General features: G+C 41.5%; 1 protein-coding gene and 1 long non-coding RNA gene across 5 annotated transcripts in view; one reads left to right on the top strand and one right to left on the bottom strand.

Moving 5' to 3' along the window:
* LOC141265045 (uncharacterized) overlaps positions 1–12782 on the bottom strand; it is a 37996-nt gene extending 25214 nt beyond the window's left edge. Inside the window, exon 1 of the long non-coding RNA XR_012320038.1 lies at positions 12652–12782. This is a non-coding gene — a long non-coding RNA (uncharacterized lncRNA). The remainder of the gene's footprint in view (positions 1–12651) is intronic.
* The window catches only part of SVIL (supervillin), a 221523-nt gene continuing 215017 nt past the window's right edge, over positions 12779–19284 (top strand). For 2 of the 4 annotated variants that reach the window (XM_073677606.1, XM_073677602.1), the window contains exon 1: positions 12802–12962. The gene's annotated coding sequence lies outside the window, so the exon portion shown is untranslated. Of the gene's footprint in view, positions 12963–19284 lie in introns of all 4 variants that reach the window. The other 2 variants (XM_073677601.1, XM_073677605.1) reach the window with 2 other exon arrangements.

Below are 19284 nucleotides of genomic sequence, written 5' to 3' on the forward strand. Positions count from 1 at the left end.
AATTTTCAAAATGTTTCCCAGATTTTTGATTTTTTCACAAATAAACGCAAATATTATCGACCTAAATTTAATACTAACATGAAGCCCAATATGTCACGAAAAAACAATCTCAGAATCGCTAGGATCCGTTGAAGTGTTCCAGAGTTTTTATTTCGTAAAGGCACACTGGTCAGAATTGACAAAAATGCCAAGGTCTTTAGGGTCAAAATAGGCTGGGTCCTGAAGGGGTTAAATGGGGTCGCTTATGGGGATTTCTGATTTTCTTGCACCTTAGCAGCTCTGCCAATGTGACATGGCACCGTCAAACCAGTCAAGCAAAATATGAACTCAAATATGGAGCTTCTTCCCTTCTGAGTTTTGTACAATGCCTCAAAAGTAGTTTTCGACCACATATGGGGTATCAGTGTGCGCAGGAGAAATTGAACACCAAATTTTGGGGTCCAATTTCTCCTGCTATCGTTGTGAAAATTAAAAAATTGGGGGCTAAAAACATTTTTGTGGGAAAAATATTTTTTTTTCATTTTCACAGATCAATGTTGTAAAATTCTGTAAAGTACCTATGGGTTCAAGGTGCTCACCACACATCTAGATAAATATTTTGAGGGGTCTAGTTTTCAAAATGGGGTCACTTGTGGGTGTTTTCCACTGTTTAGGTACGTCAGGGGCTCTCCAAACGCGACATGACAGCTGCAGACCATTCCACCAAAGTCTGCATTCCAAACCGCCACTCCTTTTCTGAGCTCTGCCGTTCGCCCAAACAGTGGTTTTCCCCCACGCTTAGGAGAAATTGCACAACTAATTTTGGGGTCCATTTTTTCTTGGTACCCTTGTGAAAATAAAAAAAATTGGGTCTAAATAAATTTTTGTGAAAAAAAGTTAATTTTTTTTTCTTCCACATTACAAAAATTTTTGTGAAACACCTGAAGGGTTAATAAACTTCTTGAATGTGGTTTTGAGTACTTTGAGGGGTGCAGTTTTTAGAATGGTGTCACTTTTGGGAATTTTCTGTCACATAGACCAGTGGTCGGCAAACTTTTTTGCACCAGGGACCGGCTTTAAGCAAGACCGGTTTTCAATGGCCCGGTGGGGGTGGGGCTTTGGTCATATGTGGGTGGGGTTATGGAGGGGTGGAGCTTAGTGCATACTTATCATATAATTATGACATTTATAATGAGAATGTGATTCAACTTACCATAGGTTCAGAATGAGTGGGAGCACCAGGCTTGTTTGCTTGTTTCCCTGGATCAGTGGGAGCACTGGGCTTGTTTTCCTGCAACAAGACGGTCCCATCTAGGTTCCATCTGATGATGATGACCACTACTGCTGCTACTGGACACAGCCACTGCTGCTATGAATTTTCACTGTTATTTGCTTTTTTCACTTTAACCAGAAAATCTGCTGCTGGGCCGCACGACACCAGAACACAGCTACAGGAGTCATAAGGGTGGGACACCTGATGTCATATCTAGCTGCCCATTAGCATCCAGAGCCCCTCCCCCTCCAACTCGCAGCTAGCAGGAGGGGAAGGAGCGCTGGACACACATGACCTGCTTGTCCCTGCTCCTGCCTGAGCACATTCTGGGAGTAGGGCCGCATGGCTAATTATCTATTCACTGCCAGTCCCTCCTCCTCTTTTCTTATAGGCTACTGATCACATGCTGGCTTTCTCCCTGCTGATCCTCTACAACTGTCAGCAGCGGCGCGGACCGGCTGAAAAACCCCAACAGCCCGGTCCTGGTCCGCAGACCGGCAGTTGGGGACCTCTGACATGAACCACTCAGTCACTTCAAATGTGATGTGGTCCCTAAAAAAAAATGGTTTTGTAAATTTTGTTGGAAAAATGAGAAATCGCTTGGTCAACTTTTAACCCTTATAACTTTCTAACAAAAAAAAATTAGTTTCAACAATTGTGCTGATGTAAAGTAGACATGTGGGAAATGTTATTTATTAACTATTTTATGTGACATATCTCTCTAATTTAGGGTCATAAGAATTCAAAGTTGGTGAAAATTTAACAATTTTCAAAATTTCCGTTTTTTTCACAAATAAATGCAAGTCATATCGAAGAAATTTTACCACTATCATGAAGTAAAATATGTCATGAAAAAAAATCTCAGAATCAGGGGGATCCGTTGAAGCGTTCCAGAGTCATTACCACATGAAATGACACTGGTCAGAATTGTAAAAATTGGCCTAGTCATTAAGGTGCAAATAGCCTTGGGGGGGTAAAGGGGTTAAAACATGGCAAGGACAAAGCCAAATTTATCACCAGATGTCAGGAAGCTTATTATTCTGAGAGTGAAGTCAGGCAAAAGCCAAAAAGAGGAGCTATGGAATTAACTGTTCTCAGAGTCAAGTGTCATGTATAGAAAGAAAAAGAAGGTTATAGAACAGCCGACAAACCTAGAAGTGGACGACCACGGAAAACTTCCTCCAGAGTTGATCACATTAAGAAAAAGTCAGTATCTTATGTCCATAAAAGTGCTGTACAAATTTCACACAAAATGAAAGAAGAATATGAAGTCAAAGGGAGTCGTCAAACTGTGGTGCCACGGCTAAGAGCAGGAGGGCTGAATGCACGACGTCCAGTCAAGAAGCCTTTCATCTCTGCAAAGAACCGGAAGGTGCGACTTGAGTTTGCCAAAGAAAAAAGAACACAGCCAATGGAAAGAGACAGATTGGTCTGAGGTGTTGTGGTTGGATGAATCCACGTTCAATCTGTTTGGTAGTGATGGCAAGTACTATACAGTGGGTACGGAAAGTATTCAGACCCCTTACATTTTTCACTCTTTGTTTCATTGCAACCATTTGGTAAATTATAAAAAGTTCATTTTTTTTTCTCATTAAAGTACACTCTGCACCCCATCTTGACTGAAAAAAAAACAGAAATGTAGAAATTTTTGCAAATGTATTAAAAAAGAAAAACTGAAATATCACATGGTCATAAGTATTCAGACCCTTTGCTCAAACACTCATATTTAAGTCACATGCTGTCCATTTCCTTGTGATCCTCCTTGAGAGGATATACATACCAGGATTGGGGAATGAGGCCATGCATACCAGAATTGGGGAATGAGGAGGCCATGCATAAGAGGATTGGGGGTGATGGGTGCCATACATACCAGGATTGGGGGATGAGGAGGCCATGCATACCAGGATTGGGGGATGAGGGGCGCCATACATACCAGGATTGGGGGATGAGGGGCGCCATACATACCAGGATTGGGGGATGAGGGGCGCCATACATACCAGGATTGGGGATGAGGGGGCAATGCATACCAGGATTGGGGGATGAGGTGGCCATGCCTACCAGGATTGGTGGATGAGGGGTGTCATACATACCAGGATTGGGGGATGAGGGGTGCCATACATACCAGGACTGGAGATGAGGGTGCCATACATACCAGGACTGGAGATGAGGGTGCCATACATAACAGGATTGGGAGATGAGGAGGCCATGCATACTAGGATTGGGGGATGATGGGGACATGCATACCAGGATTGGGGATGATGGGGCCATGCATACCAAGATTGGGGGATAAGAGGTGCCATACAAACCAGGATTGGGGGATGAGGGGTGCCATGCATACCAGGATGAGGGGTGCCATACATACCAGGATTGGGGGATGAGGGGTGCCATACATACCAGGATTGGGGGATGAGGGGTGCCATACATACCAGGATTGGGGAATGAGGGGTGCCATACATACCAGGATTAGAGGATGAGGGGTGCCATACATACCAGGATTTGGGGATGAGGAGGCCATGCATACCAGGATTGGGGATGAGGGTGCCATGCATACCAGGATTGGGGATGAAGAGGCCATGCATACCAGGATTGGGGATGAGGGGGCCATACATACCAGGATTGGAGATGAGGGAGCATTGCGTACCAGGATGGGGAAATTTACCAGTAGCTGCTGCATTTCCCACCCTAGGCTTATACTTGAGTCAATACATTTTCCCAGTTTTTTGTGGTAAAATTAGGGGCTTTGGCTTATATTCGGGTCGGCTTATTTAAAATATATGGTATTTTAAAATCAGTGAGTACGTGGTGCCCGTAATACTGCAGGACTGTGGGGTGCATTATACTATATTGGGGCTGCATTTTACCCTATGGGGTGTGTAATATACTGTATGGAGGACTATGGGGAGTGCATTATATTCTATGGAGGACTATGGGGAGTGCATTATATTCTATGCAGGACTATGGGGAGTGCATTATACTGTATGGAGGACTATGGGGTGCATTATACTATATGGAGGACTATGGGCAGTGCATTATACTGTATGATGGACTACAGGGAGTGCATTATATTCTATGGAGGAGCATGGGAAGTTCATTATACTATATGGAGGATTCTGGGTGGCGTATTATACTATATGGAAGGCTTTGTGGGGCCATTATAATATTTTGAGGGCTATGTGGGGGGCCATTATATTGTATGAAAGCAATTATACAGTGTGAAGGATTGTGTGGAGTCCATCATACTGTTTGGGGGGCTGTGTGGGACCATTATACTGTTTGGAGGGCTGTGTGGGGGATCATCCTGTGTTGGGGTCACCATACTTTGCCTTGGGAGTTAAAGTGGGGTACAGTAGGGTCATTATACTGTGCATGTGGAGGCTAATGTGGAAGAATTCACCATGGGGTTATCATATGGTGTTTGGAGGCACTTTTATAGGCATCATACTTTATGGGGGCAATGAAAGAGGAATCTAGGACTTCAGCAGGAGGAAAATTACTATGTAAATGCTGGAAAGTTGTGAGATCTGCTCTTCTGTGAAACAAACAAATATTTATTTTTGTGGTGGAGAGGGCCCAATTAGAGCTTCTGCTATGGGGCCCCATGATTTCTATGTACGCCCCTGACCCATACACTGCTCCCCTGTATACTGTAACTACAGTATATATATATATATATATATATATATAAACATACCCCTATACACTACTCCCCTGTATACTGTACCTATATATAAAATACCCCTATACACTGCTCCCCTGTATACTGTACCTATACACTGCTCCCCTGTATACTGTACCTATATATATACAGTACAGACCAAAAGTTTGGACACACCTCATTTAAAGATTTTTCTGTATTTTCATGACTTTGAAAATTGTACATTCATACTGAAGGCATCAAAACTATGAATTAACACATGTGGAATTATATACTTAACAAAAAAGTGTGAAACAACTGAAAATATGTCTTATATTCTAGGTTCTTCAAAGTAGCCACCTTTTGATTTGATGACTGCTTTGCACACTCTTGGCATTCTCTTGATGAGCTTCAAGAGGTAGTCACTGGAAATGGGTTTCACTTCACAGGTGTGCCCTGTCAGGTTTAATAAGTGGGATTTCTTGCCTTATAAATGGGGTTGGGACCATCGGTTGTGTTGTGCAGAAGTCAGATAGATACACAGCTGATAGTCCTACTGAATAAACTGTTAGAATTTGTATTATGGCAAGAAAAAAGCAGCTAAGTAAAGAAAAACGAGTGGCCATCATTACTTTAAGAAATGAAAGTCAGTCAGTGTGGAAAATTGGGCAAACTTTGAATGTATCCCCAAGTGCAGTTGCAAAAACCATCAAGTGCTACAAAGACACTGTCTCACATGAGGACCGCCCCAGGAAAGGAAGCCCAAGAGTCACCTCTGCTTCTGAGGATAAGTTTATCCGAGTCACCAGCCTCAGCATTCGCAGGTTAACAGCAGCTCACATTAGAGACCAGGTCAATGACACACAGAGTTCTAGCAGCAGACACATCTCTTCAACAACTGTTAAGAGGAGACTTTGTGCAGCAGGCCTTCATGGTAAAATAGCTGCTAGGAAACCACTGCTAAGGACAGGCAACAAGCAAAAGAGACTTGTTTTGGCTAAAGAACACAAGGAATGGACATTAGACCAGTGAAAATCTGTGCTTTGGTCTGATGAGTCCAAATTTGAGATCTTTGGTTCCAACCACCGTGTCTTTGTGCGAAGCAGAAAAGGTGAACAGATAGATTCTACATGCCTGGTTCCTACCGTGAAGCATGGAGAAGGAGGTGTGATGGTGTGGGGGTGCTTTGCAGGTGACACTGTTCGGGATTTATTCAAAATTGAAGGCACACTGAACCAGCATGGCTACCACAGCATCTTGCAGCGGCATGCTATTCCATCCTGTTTGCGTTTAGTTCGACCATCATTTATTTTTCAACAGGACAATGACCCCAAACACACCTCCAGGCTGTGTAAGGGCTATCTGACCAAGAGGGAGAGTGATGGGGTGCTACGCCAGATGACCTGGCCTCCACAGTCACCAGACCTGAACCCAATTGAGATGGTTTGGGGTGAGCTGGACCGCAGAGTGAAGGCAAAAGGGCCAACAAGTGCTAAGCATCTCTGGGAACTCCTTCAAGATTGTTGGAAGACCATTTCCGGTGACTACCTCTTGAAGCTCATCAAGAGAATGCCAAGAGTGTGCAAAGCAGTCATCAAAGCAAGAGGTGGCTACTTTGAAGAACCTAGAATATAAGACATATTTTCAGTTGTTTCACACTTTTTTGTTAAGTATATAATTCCACACGTGTTAATTCATAGTTTTGATGCCTTCAGTGTGAATGTACAATTTTCATAGTCAAGAAAATACAGAAAAATCTTTAAATGAGAAGGTGTGTCCAAACTTTTGGTCTGTACTGTATGTATATATATATATATATATATATATATAACATACCCCTATACACTGCTCCCCTGTATACTGTACCTATATATATATAACATACCCCTATACACTGCTCCCCTGTATACTGTACCTATATATATAACATACCCCTATACACTGCTCCCCTGTATACTGTACCTATATATATATATATATATAACATACCCCTATACACTGCTCCCCTGTATACTGTACCTATATATATATATAACATACCCCTATACACTGCTCCCCTGTATACTGTACCTATATATATATATATATAACATACCCCTATACACTGCTCCCCTGTATACTGTACCTATATATATAACATACCCCTATACACTGCTCCCCTGTATACTGTACCTATATATATATATAACATACCCCTATACACTGCTCCCCTGTATACTGTACCTATATATATATATATAACATACCCCTATACACTGCTCCCCTGTATACTGTACCTATATATATATATATAACATACCCCTATACACTGCTCCCCTGTATACTGTACCTATATATATATAACATACCCCTATACACTGCTCCCCTGTATACTGTACCTATATATATAACATACCCCTATACACTGCTCCCCTGTATACTGTACCTATATATATATATATATAACATACCCCTATACACTGCTCCCCTGTATACTGTACCTATATATATAACATACCCCTATACACTGCTCCCCTGTATACTGTACCTATATATAACATACCCCTATACACTGCTCCCCTGTATACTGTACCTATATATATATATAACATACCCCTATACACTGCTCCCCTGTATATTGTACCTATATATATAACATACCCCTATACACTGCTCCCCTGTATACTGTACCTATATATAACATACCCCTATACACTGCACATATATATAACATACCCCTATACACTGCTCCCCTGTTTACTGTACCTATATATATAACATACCCCTATACACTGCTCCGCTGTACACTGTACCTATATATATAACATACCCCTATACACTGCTCCGCTGTACACTGTACCTATATAGATAACATTCCCCTATACACTGCTCCCCTGTATACTGTACCTATATATATATAACATACCCCTATACACTGCTCCCCTGTATACTGTACATATATATATATAACATACCCCTATACACTGCTCCCCTGTATACTGTACCTATATATAACATACCCCTATACACTGCTCCCCTGTATACTGTACCTATATATATATATAACATACCCCTATACACTGCTCCCCTGTATATTGTACCTATATATATATATATAACATACCCCTATACACTGCTCCCCTGTATACTGTACCTATATATAACATACCCCTATACACTGCACATATATATATAACATACCCCTATACACTGCTCCCCTGTTTACTGTACCTATATATATAACATACCCCTATACACTGCTCCGCTGTACACTGTACCTATATATATAACATACCCCTATACACTGCTCCGCTGTACACTGTACCTATATAGATAACATACCCCTATACACTGCTCCCCTGTATACTGTACCTATATATATATAACATACCCCTATACACTGCTCCCCTGTATACTGTACCTATATATATATATAACATACCCCTATACACTGCTCCCCTGTACACTGTACCTATATATATATAACATACCCCTATACACTGCTCCCCTGTACACTGTACCTATATATAACATACCCCTATACACTGCTCCCCTGTATACTGTACCTATATATATATAACATACCCCTATACACTGCTCCCCTGTATACTGTACCTATATATATATAACATACCCCTATACACTGCTCCGCTGTATACTGTACCTATATATATATATATAACATACCCCTATACACTGCTCCGCTGTATACTGTACCTATATATATATAAAACATACCCCTATACACTGCTCCCCTGTATACTGTACCTATATATAACATACCCCTATACACTGCTCCCCTGTATACTGTACCTATATATATAACATACCCCTATAAACTGCTCCCCTGTATATTGTACCTATATATATAACATACCCCTATACACTGCTCCCCTGTATACTGTACCTATATATAACATACCCCTATACACTGCTCCCCTGTATACTGTACCTATATATATAACATATCCCTATAAACTGCTCCCCTGTATATTGTACCTATATATATAACATACCCCTATACACTGCTCCCCTGTATACTGTACCTATATATATATAACATACCCCTATACACTTCTCCGCTGTATACTGTACCTATATATATATAACATACCCCTATACACTGCTCCCCTGTATACTGTACCTATATATATATATATATAACATACCCCTATACACTGCTCCCCTGTATACTGTACCTATATATATATATATAACATACCCCTATACACTACTCCCCTGTATACTGTACCTATATATATATATAACACACCCCTATACACTGCTCCCCTGTATACTGTACCTATATATATATATAACATACCCCTATACACTGCTCCCCTGTATACTGTACCTATATATAACATACCCCTATACACTGCTCCCCTGTATACTGTACCTATATATATAACATACCCCTATAAACTGCTCCCCTGTATATTGTACCTATATATATAACATACCCCTATACACTGCTCCCCTGTATACTGTACCTATATATAACATACCCCTATACACTGCTCCCCTGTATACTGTACCTATATATATATATATAAAAAACATACCCCTATACACGGCTCCCCTGTATACTGTACCTATATATAACATACCCCTATACACTGCTCCCCTGTATACTGTACCTATATATATAACATACCCCTATACACTGCTCCCCTGTACACTGTACCTATATATATAACATACCCCTATACACTGCTCCCCTGTATACTGTACCTATATATATATATATAACATACCCCTATACACTGCTCCGCTGTACACTGTAACTATATAGATAACATACCCCTATAGACTGCTCCCCTGTACACTGTACCTATATATATAACATACCCCTATACACTGCTCCCCTGTATACTGTACCTATATATATATATAACATACCCCTATACACTGCTCCGCTGTACACTGTACCTATATAGATAACATACCCCTATACACTGCTCCCCTGTATACTGTACCTATATATATATATATAACATACCCCTATACACTGCTCCGCTGTATACTGTACCTATATATATATATATATATATATATATATACAGTACAGACCAAAAGTTTGGACACACCTTCTCATTTAAAGCTTTTTCTGTACTTTCCTAAGTATGAAAATTGTACGTTCACACTGAAGGCATCAAAACTATGAATTAACACATGTGGAATTATATACTTAACAAAAAAGTGTGAAACTACTGAAAATATGTCTTATATTCTAGGTTCTTCAAAGTAGCTACCTTTTGCTTTGATGACTGCTTTGCACACTCTTGGTATTCTCTTGATGAGCTTCAAGAGGTAGTCACCAGAAATGGTTTTCACTTCACAGGTGTGCCCTGTCAGGTTTAATAAGTGGGATTTCTTGCCTTATAACTGGGGTTGGGACCATCAGTTGTGTTGTGCAGAAGTCAGGTGGATACACAGCTGATAGTCCTACTGAATAGACTGTTAGAATTTGTATTATGGCAATAAAAAAGCAGCGAAGTAAAGAAAAACTAGTGGCCATCATTACTTTAAGAAATGAAGGTCAGTCAGTCCGAAAAATTGGGCAAACTTTGAAAGTGTCCCCAAGTGCAGTTGCAAAAACCATCAAGCGCTACAAAGAAACTGGCTTACATGAGGATCGCCCCAGGAAAGGAAGACCAAGAGTCACCTCTGCTTCTGAGGATAAGTTTATCCGAGTCACCAGCCTCAGAAATCGCAGGTTAACAGCAGCTCAGATTAGAGACCAGGTCAATGCCACACAGAGTTCTAGCAGCATACACATCTCTACAACAATTGTTAAGAGGAGACTTTGTGCAGCAGGCCTTCATGGTAAAATAGCTGCTAGGAAACCACTTCTAAGGACAGGCAACAAGCAGAAGAGACTTGTTTGGGCTAAAGAACACAAGGAATGGACATTAGACCAGTGGAAATCTGTGCTTTGGTCTGAGGAGTCCAAATTTGAGATCTTTGGTTCCAACCACCGTGTCTTTGTGCGACGCAGACGCAGAAAAGGTGAACGGATGGACTCTACATGCCTGGTTCCCACCGTGAAGCATGGAGGAGGAGGTGTGATGTTGTGGGGGGGCTCTGCTGGTGACACTGTTGGGGATTTATTCAAAATTGAAGGCATACTGAACCAGCATGGCTACCACAGCATCTTGCAGAGGCATGCTATTCCATCCGTTTTGCGTTTAGTTGGACCATCATTTATTTTTCAACAGGATAATGACCCCAAACACACCTCCAGGCTGTGTAAGGGCTATTTGACCAATAAGGAGAGTGATGGGGGGCTACGGCAGATGACCTGGCCTCCACAGTCACCAGACCTGAACCCAATCGAGATGGCTTGGGGTGAGCTGGACCGCAGAGTGAAGGCAAAAGGGCCAACAAGTGCTAAGCATCTCTGGGAACTCCTTCAAGATTGTTGGAAGACCATTTCCGGTGACTACCTCTTGAAGCTCATCAAGAGAATGCCAAGAGTGTGCAAAGCAGTCATCAAAGCAAAAGGTGGCTACTATGAAGAACCTAGAATATAAGACATATTTTCAGTTGTTTCACACTTTTTTGTTAAGCATATAATTCCAAATGTGTTAATTCATAGTTTTGATGCCTTCAGTGTGAATGTACAATTTTCATGGTCATGAAAACACAGAAAAATCTTTAAATGAGAAGGTGTGTCCAAACTTTTGGTCTGTACTGTATATATATATATATATAACATACCCCTATACACTGCTCCGCTGTATACTGTACCTATATATATATAATATACCCCTATACACTGCTCCCCTGTATACTGTACATATATATATATATAAAAAACATACCCCTATACACGGCTCCCCTGTATACTGTACCTATATATAACATACCCCTATACACTGCTCCCCTGTATACTGTACCTATATATATATATATAACATACCCCTATACACTGCTCCCCTGTACACTGTACCTATATATATAACATACCCCTATAAACTGCTCCCCTGTATACTGTACCTATATATATAACATACCCCTATACACTGCTCCCCTGTATACTGTACCTATATATATAACATACCCCTATACACTGCTCTGCTGTACACTGTACCTATATATAGATAACATACCCCTATACACTGCTCCCCTGTATACTGTACCTATATATATATATATATAACATACCCCTATACACTGCTCCGCTGTATACTGTACCTATATATATATATAACATACCCCTATACACTGCTCCGCTGTATACTGTACCTATATATATATAATATACCCCTATACACGGCTCCCCTGTTCACTGTACCTATATATAACATACCCCTATACACTGCTCCCCTGTATACTGTACCTATATATATATATATATAACATACCCCTATACACTGCTCCGCTGTATACTGTACCTATATATATATATATATAACATACCCCTATACACTGCTCCCCTGTATACTGTACATATATATATATATATATATATATATATAAACATACCCCTATACACTGCTCCCCTGCATATTGTACCTATATATATATATATATAACATACCCCTATACACTGCACATATATATATATAACATACCCCTATACACTGCTCCCCTGTATACTGTACCTATATATATAACATACCCCTATACACTGCATCTATATATATATATATATATATATATATATATATATAACATACCCCTATACACTGCTCCCCTGTACACTGTACCTATATATATATATATATATATATATATATATATATATATATATATATATATATATATATATATAACATACCCCTATACACTGCTCCCCTGTACACTGGCACACCCGGGAACCCCTCGTTCTGTGGCCGCTGCTCTCCTGTGACTTCTCCTCATATAGTCCCCGCTCCCGTATATGATCCGCCCCGCCCGCCTGCTCGCCCGGAAGCCTCAGGTCTCGGGGCCGCGCCTGTGTGGACTCCGGCATTATCACTGCTGCGCGGGCACGTGGTGCAGGAGGAACAGGGAGGAGGACGGAGCCACAAGTGCAGGCGGTGGTGTCGCGGGTCGGGCGCAGGAGCGGGCATCCCCGGGGTGAGTGACTGCAGAGCGGCCATCCCTGGGGTGAGTGACTGCAGAGCGGGGAGGCCGGCACTGGCTGCAGGCTCGGCCGCCTAACTTTCTAGTTGTGGAGAGGAGCCCCGTGCGGAGGGGCAGGTGTGCAGGTACGGGAGGAGGCGGCACCGCGCCGACCCGCTGTCTGCACACCTCTCTAAGGTTGCAGTTCTTCTTGCGTCTGAATATTGCTATGGAGAGACAGTGAATGGGACCCCACCCCCTAAAAGAGGGGCAGTGTGGACTTATGGTGGGGAACAGTGCACGGGGTCTGTACTGGGGGCGCCTGCAGTCGGGTATATGCAGAGTGTCTCCAGCATGCACAAAGTCAGTGGCTGGTGGGGGTCTCCTGCTTTGCAGTATTTTGGGGTCTCCTTGCCCTATTTTTTTCAGCCTGGTAGGGAGAGCTGCCTTGTGATGCATCTTTGCAAAATGGGGGCAACTGTTGGGTGTTATACCCCCATAACTTGGAGGTCTGACATTGCAGTAACTTGGGTGAAGCCGGTCACCTTGTAGCATGGTGGGTGCTTACAGTCTGGTGTACATCAGGTAGGGGACAGGTTTGGGGTCTAAACCTGCAGTGCGGACCCCACCCGGGGGGCTATGTGGGAGTTTCCCCTGTAGGGACCAATAATAATCACGCACTTATATCAAATCATAGAAATGAAAACTGTAGCGTCTGTTTCAATATATCAGCTTGAAAAGATAATACCATCTTAATATAGAATATTTTATAGCTCATTATATTCCTTTTATTGGACTTGTCTCATCACTTCCACATCCCTGTTGATAACGTCTTTAATTGGCCTTTTGTGCATTGTGTGTATGACGTGACCTGTCGGCCTGATAAGATGGATATAATAACCCTTGTTACTTCCAGTCCTTGTTGGACATTTTACATCTTTTATAGCCGCCTCATAATCTCATTACAATTGATGGATCTATAACTAAATCTAGAATAGACCTGTTTAACTTTTGTCTTTAAAGGGATGTTACCCTTAAAAAGGTGAATCTGTCAGTAGGGTTGACCGTCCTAATATGGGCAACTGAATAAAATGATACCTTGATATCTTATGTCTTATTCTGGAGAAATCCACATTTTTATTATATGTAAATGAGCTGTTAAGATCTGTGGGCTGGATAGAGATCTTATTGAGAATCGGCCTCCAGAAATTACTTTAATTAAAAGGGGGAGACCTGTAACTAACACAGATCTGAACTTGGTCTAATTACAAACATGTTTGCAGCTGCAGCTCTCACAGCTCTGCGGTATTGTACCCCTGTCTAGCTGAGAGGAACCTGCAGATGTGTCGGGTATAATCACACACGTCTGCAGTAAGAGCGGCCATCACACTGGTAACTCTTCCTTTCATTTAAAATAAGCTCTGGAGGCAGATTCTCGGGGAGATCTATGTCCAGCCCATAGATCTTAACAGCTCATTTACATATTAAGAAAAACGTGGATTTCTCTGTAATAAGAAATTGGATCGCAGATATCAAGGTATCATTTTATTCGTCTTCTTATAACCTACATACCCATATAGATGACTTAGGAGGGTTGATCCTGCTGACAGATTCCCTTTAAGGCTGATTCTCCCCAGGTCCACGCAGGTTTCTACTTCTTGGTCTTGAGACACATTAAATGGCTACTTAGCTAATCATTATCCACAGCAGTGACCCACGTCAGATTGATATTTTCTATTTTTTTTTTTTTGTTTTTTTTTAATAAAAGTCAAAATGGACAACCCCTTTAAGTTATGATGTGGGGGAACAATGCTGTACCGTGCATCTTGGCCTAGTTTCTGGTTCATTTGGACAGCAACAGATATTCTTGAGTTATTTGGAGGGTCTGAAGGGTGGATGCACTACTTTTTCATCAAGTTTTCGTTCCTTTCATTACTTGTTCACGGTTGTGTTTTCTTCCATGCAGACATTATAGGAGCTTTCTGCCCGTAGATTGGATCTCTGTCTTATTGGGGATTGGTCCACAAGGGACTAAACTGCTGCACACTTCTGCACCGAACATCCGCTGCTGCCACAAAAAAAATCCAACTACAATTTGTAAAATTGGTTGGGAAAATCCTCGGTATAAATTGACTTGCTACAGATTTCAAATTTGCATTGTTGATCAATTTATTTATCTTATTTTCTCTGCAGCATGTGCTGGAGATTGTGAATTCACAGCACTGCTACTGTAATATACATTGGTGTTTCCTCTTGCAGATCCGCTACTTGTACAGTTGAGGAGAGTTCCCTTAGGGTAGATGCCTACAAATGCATATGTCCTGTGGATTTTCTGAATTGATTTGCACGTGGCTAAAAGAGAACATGTCAGCAGGATTTTGCTAATTAAAGTACAGACATGGCCATATTGGCGCTGGGATACTGATTTAAAATGATACTTGTGTTGAAGAAATTTGTTTTGTGGTTTTTGTGTAATCATTGTTTGAAGTTTTCTTGTAATGATATATTCGTTCATCGGGGCGAGACTGTGGGTAGGGTCTTATCTTGGTGCTCTGGCCCTTCGTCTGCCTCCTGGTTTTGAATGACAGGTCACTGATCCATCGGTCACTTGCCTCCTATTTTAAATATTGCGTCAGTGCCTTCATTAAGTCCAATAAAATGGCGCCGTCGTTGGTGCATGCACGGTCGCATCCATATCGGTCTCCAATAAAATGGCAACGTCACTGGTGCATGGACAGCTGCATCCGTATCGGCCTCCAATAAAATGGCACCATTGTTGGTGCATGGACAGCCGCATCCACATCTGTCTCCAATAAAATGGCGCTGTCGTTGGAGCATGGACAGACACATCCACATCGGTCTCCAATAAAATGGCGCTGTCGTTGGAGCATGGATAGACGCATCCACATCGGTCTCCAATAAAATGGCGCCGTCGTTGGTGCGGTCGCATACATATGTCTCAAATAAAATGGCGCCGTCGTTGGTGCGGCCGCATACATATCTGTCTCAAATAAAATGGCGCCGTCGTTGGTGCGGTCGCATACATATCTGTCTCAAATAAAATGGCGCCGTCGTTGGTGCGGTCACATCCGTCTCCAGTAAAATGGCGCTGTCGTTGGTGCATGCACGGTTGAATCCCCACCATGATCATCCACACGTTGATGAAAATTTCTGCACAGAGATAGACATGCTGTACAGATTTTATCATCGCTGTGTGACAATTCTTTGTGCAGAATTCAGAACAGATTTTTGTCTCTGCAAATGATCTCATCTGTGGCATATACACAACATAATCTGCATGCAAAAAATTTGCTAAATGTGAATTTGCACAGAGCAGGTTTGTGGCTGAAATTTCTGCTACTAATCTGCGCGAAGTAGCAGATTTTCCGTAAGCAAAGCCGCTTCTTACAATTTGCCGCGTAACACTTCAGCAGTGATTGCAGTGGAGTATCTGCGCTGAAGCGTAAAGAGCCACAAAGAAATTATCCTTAATCCCTCTTCCGAAGAGGAGCTGAAAAGCACAACTGTCACATAATACCATACAATGCTCTGAGCCTGTAATTCGAGTGGGTGGTCCAGACATCGGTAGGTTTGCACCTTGTCTTTGGTCATTGAAGGTGGCACTCCCCAGAGATCAGGCTTCTGGTGATGTCATGGAAGACAAATCCTGAGTGATACCTAATCCTGTGATGTTATTGAAGGTGATGGTTATCACTGGGATGAAATACAGGGCTGGTAAAGCGACAATGTGTGCATTGTGCCTGCTGCGATACAGGCGGTTCTGGAATAATAACAAGGTGCTCGTCATGGTTGTGTAGAGCATCAGTTCCTCTCTGTATCTGGGCGTATCTATAATAAAAATTTAGTTTGTTCATTCTGGAAGGAATAAAGCCGGTATAGGCGCGAGACCGTCAATCAGCCGGTGGCCCCATGCACAACGGACTGACCGGCAGCAGGATATGACCGCTGATCGGTAAGTCTGATTTAAATGCCTGTTTACAGTCTCGGCAGCGCAAGTCCAATTTAAGCAGGACGATTCACTGTGGAAAAGATCATTTCACCCAAGGAACAATTTTGCGCCATCAGGTGATCGGCAGCCCGTTTACACTGGAAAATAATTGAAAAAACAAGCATCTTTAAGAACGCTCGCTCACGATTATCGTGCAGCCCAAGGCACCATACGCTAGGGAGGTCCACCGATCACGTGCATAATGGACAACCCACTCATGACCTATTTACTAAAGTAAATAACTATAATTACATGTAAAATATCAAACTCAAAGCATTTCTTGTTAGGATGTTATTTTGTTCTGTTTCTCTACAATTCCTCCTGGAAATGTATGAATAACTGGTGCTATCCTCCGTACGTCATTGCGGAGTCTTTCTACACAACCCAAACATGCGGCCGCGGGGACTCTAACATGTCACTCGAGCACCCCCTATACTCGGTGCACACCTGAGCACCCTCAGCAAACTCGAGTAAGGAGCACTTGCGCTCATCTCTAGTAATTACTAATTAGTGCCACCGCATGGTATAATTTATCTTCTTATTGATTAATTTTGTGTGGCATATCGGATACATGCAGATCTGTAGTAGGAGTACGAGCCCTGATGTGCAGCACAGGGTATCCTAATATTTTATTTTATATGGAAGGGGAGCTCTGCCCGGGAACATTATACAACTCTAGGCTAATTGGCAGATATATCAGTCTGGAGTCAGCGCTGTTTAGTTTAGACTGGATCTATCCATCTTTTAGCTTAGAGCGAGAGCTAGGTATGTACAGGGTTTAAAGAGAATCTGTACCCGAGTTTTTACTCCCCATCAGAGTGGCATAAGGTAGTGGCAGAGACCTTGATTCCAGCAATGTGTCACTTGGCTTCTTTCTAAAGTTTTAATAAAGCTCTGCTAGTGAAGAGCTCTGGATATCCCTGCTTTTCACACAGATTGACAACTTTTCTTCCTATGCACAGCGTATGTATCGGTCACTGGTGTGGACGGGGATAGAACGAGCTCCTCACGGGGGATAAAACTGATATCAAAACTACAGCAAGACGTCCAATAAGCCACACCGCACTGAAATCAGGGTCTCTGTGCCAATTTTATGCTGAAAAGCCTAATCCTGGTTCCAGATTCACTTTAAAGGGGACTTGCCCAAAGTGTCCTGTTTTTTTAAATTTTTTATATTGATTATTTTCCCCTTTAAAAAAAAAAAAAAATATATATATATATATATATATATATATATATATAAATTTATCCCTTTTAGTGTGCCAATTTTTATGTTCTTTAAGCAAGGGGGCGTGGCTCACAGTATCCTCTGGGGCGTGTATTTAGGCTGCTCCGCATTATTACCATATGAGCCACACACCCTTGGTAAAGACAAGAGAAAGTAGCACTTAAGAAAATGGATCAAATCTCTAGAACCACATAAAAAAATGTATGCATTTAAAAAAAACAAAAAAACTACGGGAATAAAAATAAGAGTAAACATTGAACACTCTTGACCTGGTGACAAATCTTCTTTAAACCTATAGATATTCTTATTCGCTGACAGCGAACAGATCTGTTGTGGAAGTAAAACTAAAAACTCGAAAGGACCTTTTCATTATACAACTAATAAACCTAATTGATATAAAACTAAAAAAACTATAATGTTATGACTGAACTTTAGCTGAAAACCTAGACCCACATGTAAAAAATGCCGTGTAAAAGAGAATACAATGTTATGTGTTGTCTTTCATATAATGCCAGTCAATATCCCTGTTTTTTTTTCTCTTTACGTGATCATTTTATATATAGCACAGTTTAAAAAAAAAAAATCGACATCAAAAGCAAAAAAATACCAGTTAGTTGTTGTACATAACATGGCTAATATCGGCGTGGTCCTAACAATTCTTACAGTCGTGGCCAAAAGTTTTAAGACTGATATAAAGTTTGTCTCTTCAGGTTTGATAGTGGCAATTTGCGATTCATCTGAACACTCTTCATAACTATGTAGAGTTCATGCAAAGTCATTCCTGGCAATGAAAAGTAACGTAATCACAAAAACCCAATTCAAAGAGAGAGCGGTTCAGTTGCTGTGAGCAGAAGGCTTTAGGACGCCCAAGAAAGTGTGACAAGTTGCTCCTGAAGCTGATATGCGAGAATAAAATGTAAGCTGTGGTTTGGACTGGCCCACAGCTGAGCAGGTAAATTCCCTGGTAGGCCTCTCAGGCAGGAATAAGACACTTTCCCCCCTAAAATGAGCAGTACTTGGCCCAATACATTTGATTCACTATGTATAGACAAAAGCAGCATTCATCATTCTACAAACTATCTAGTTTATTAATCTATAGAACCAGAGGTAAATTTGTGAATGAGGGTAAT

This window comes from Phyllobates terribilis, unplaced genomic scaffold (assembly GCF_046119375.1).
Source record: "Phyllobates terribilis strain yellow unplaced genomic scaffold, ASM4611937v1 Scaffold_4__5_contigs__length_816908805, whole genome shotgun sequence".
NCBI classification, from domain to species: Eukaryota; Metazoa; Chordata; class Amphibia; order Anura; family Dendrobatidae; genus Phyllobates; species Phyllobates terribilis.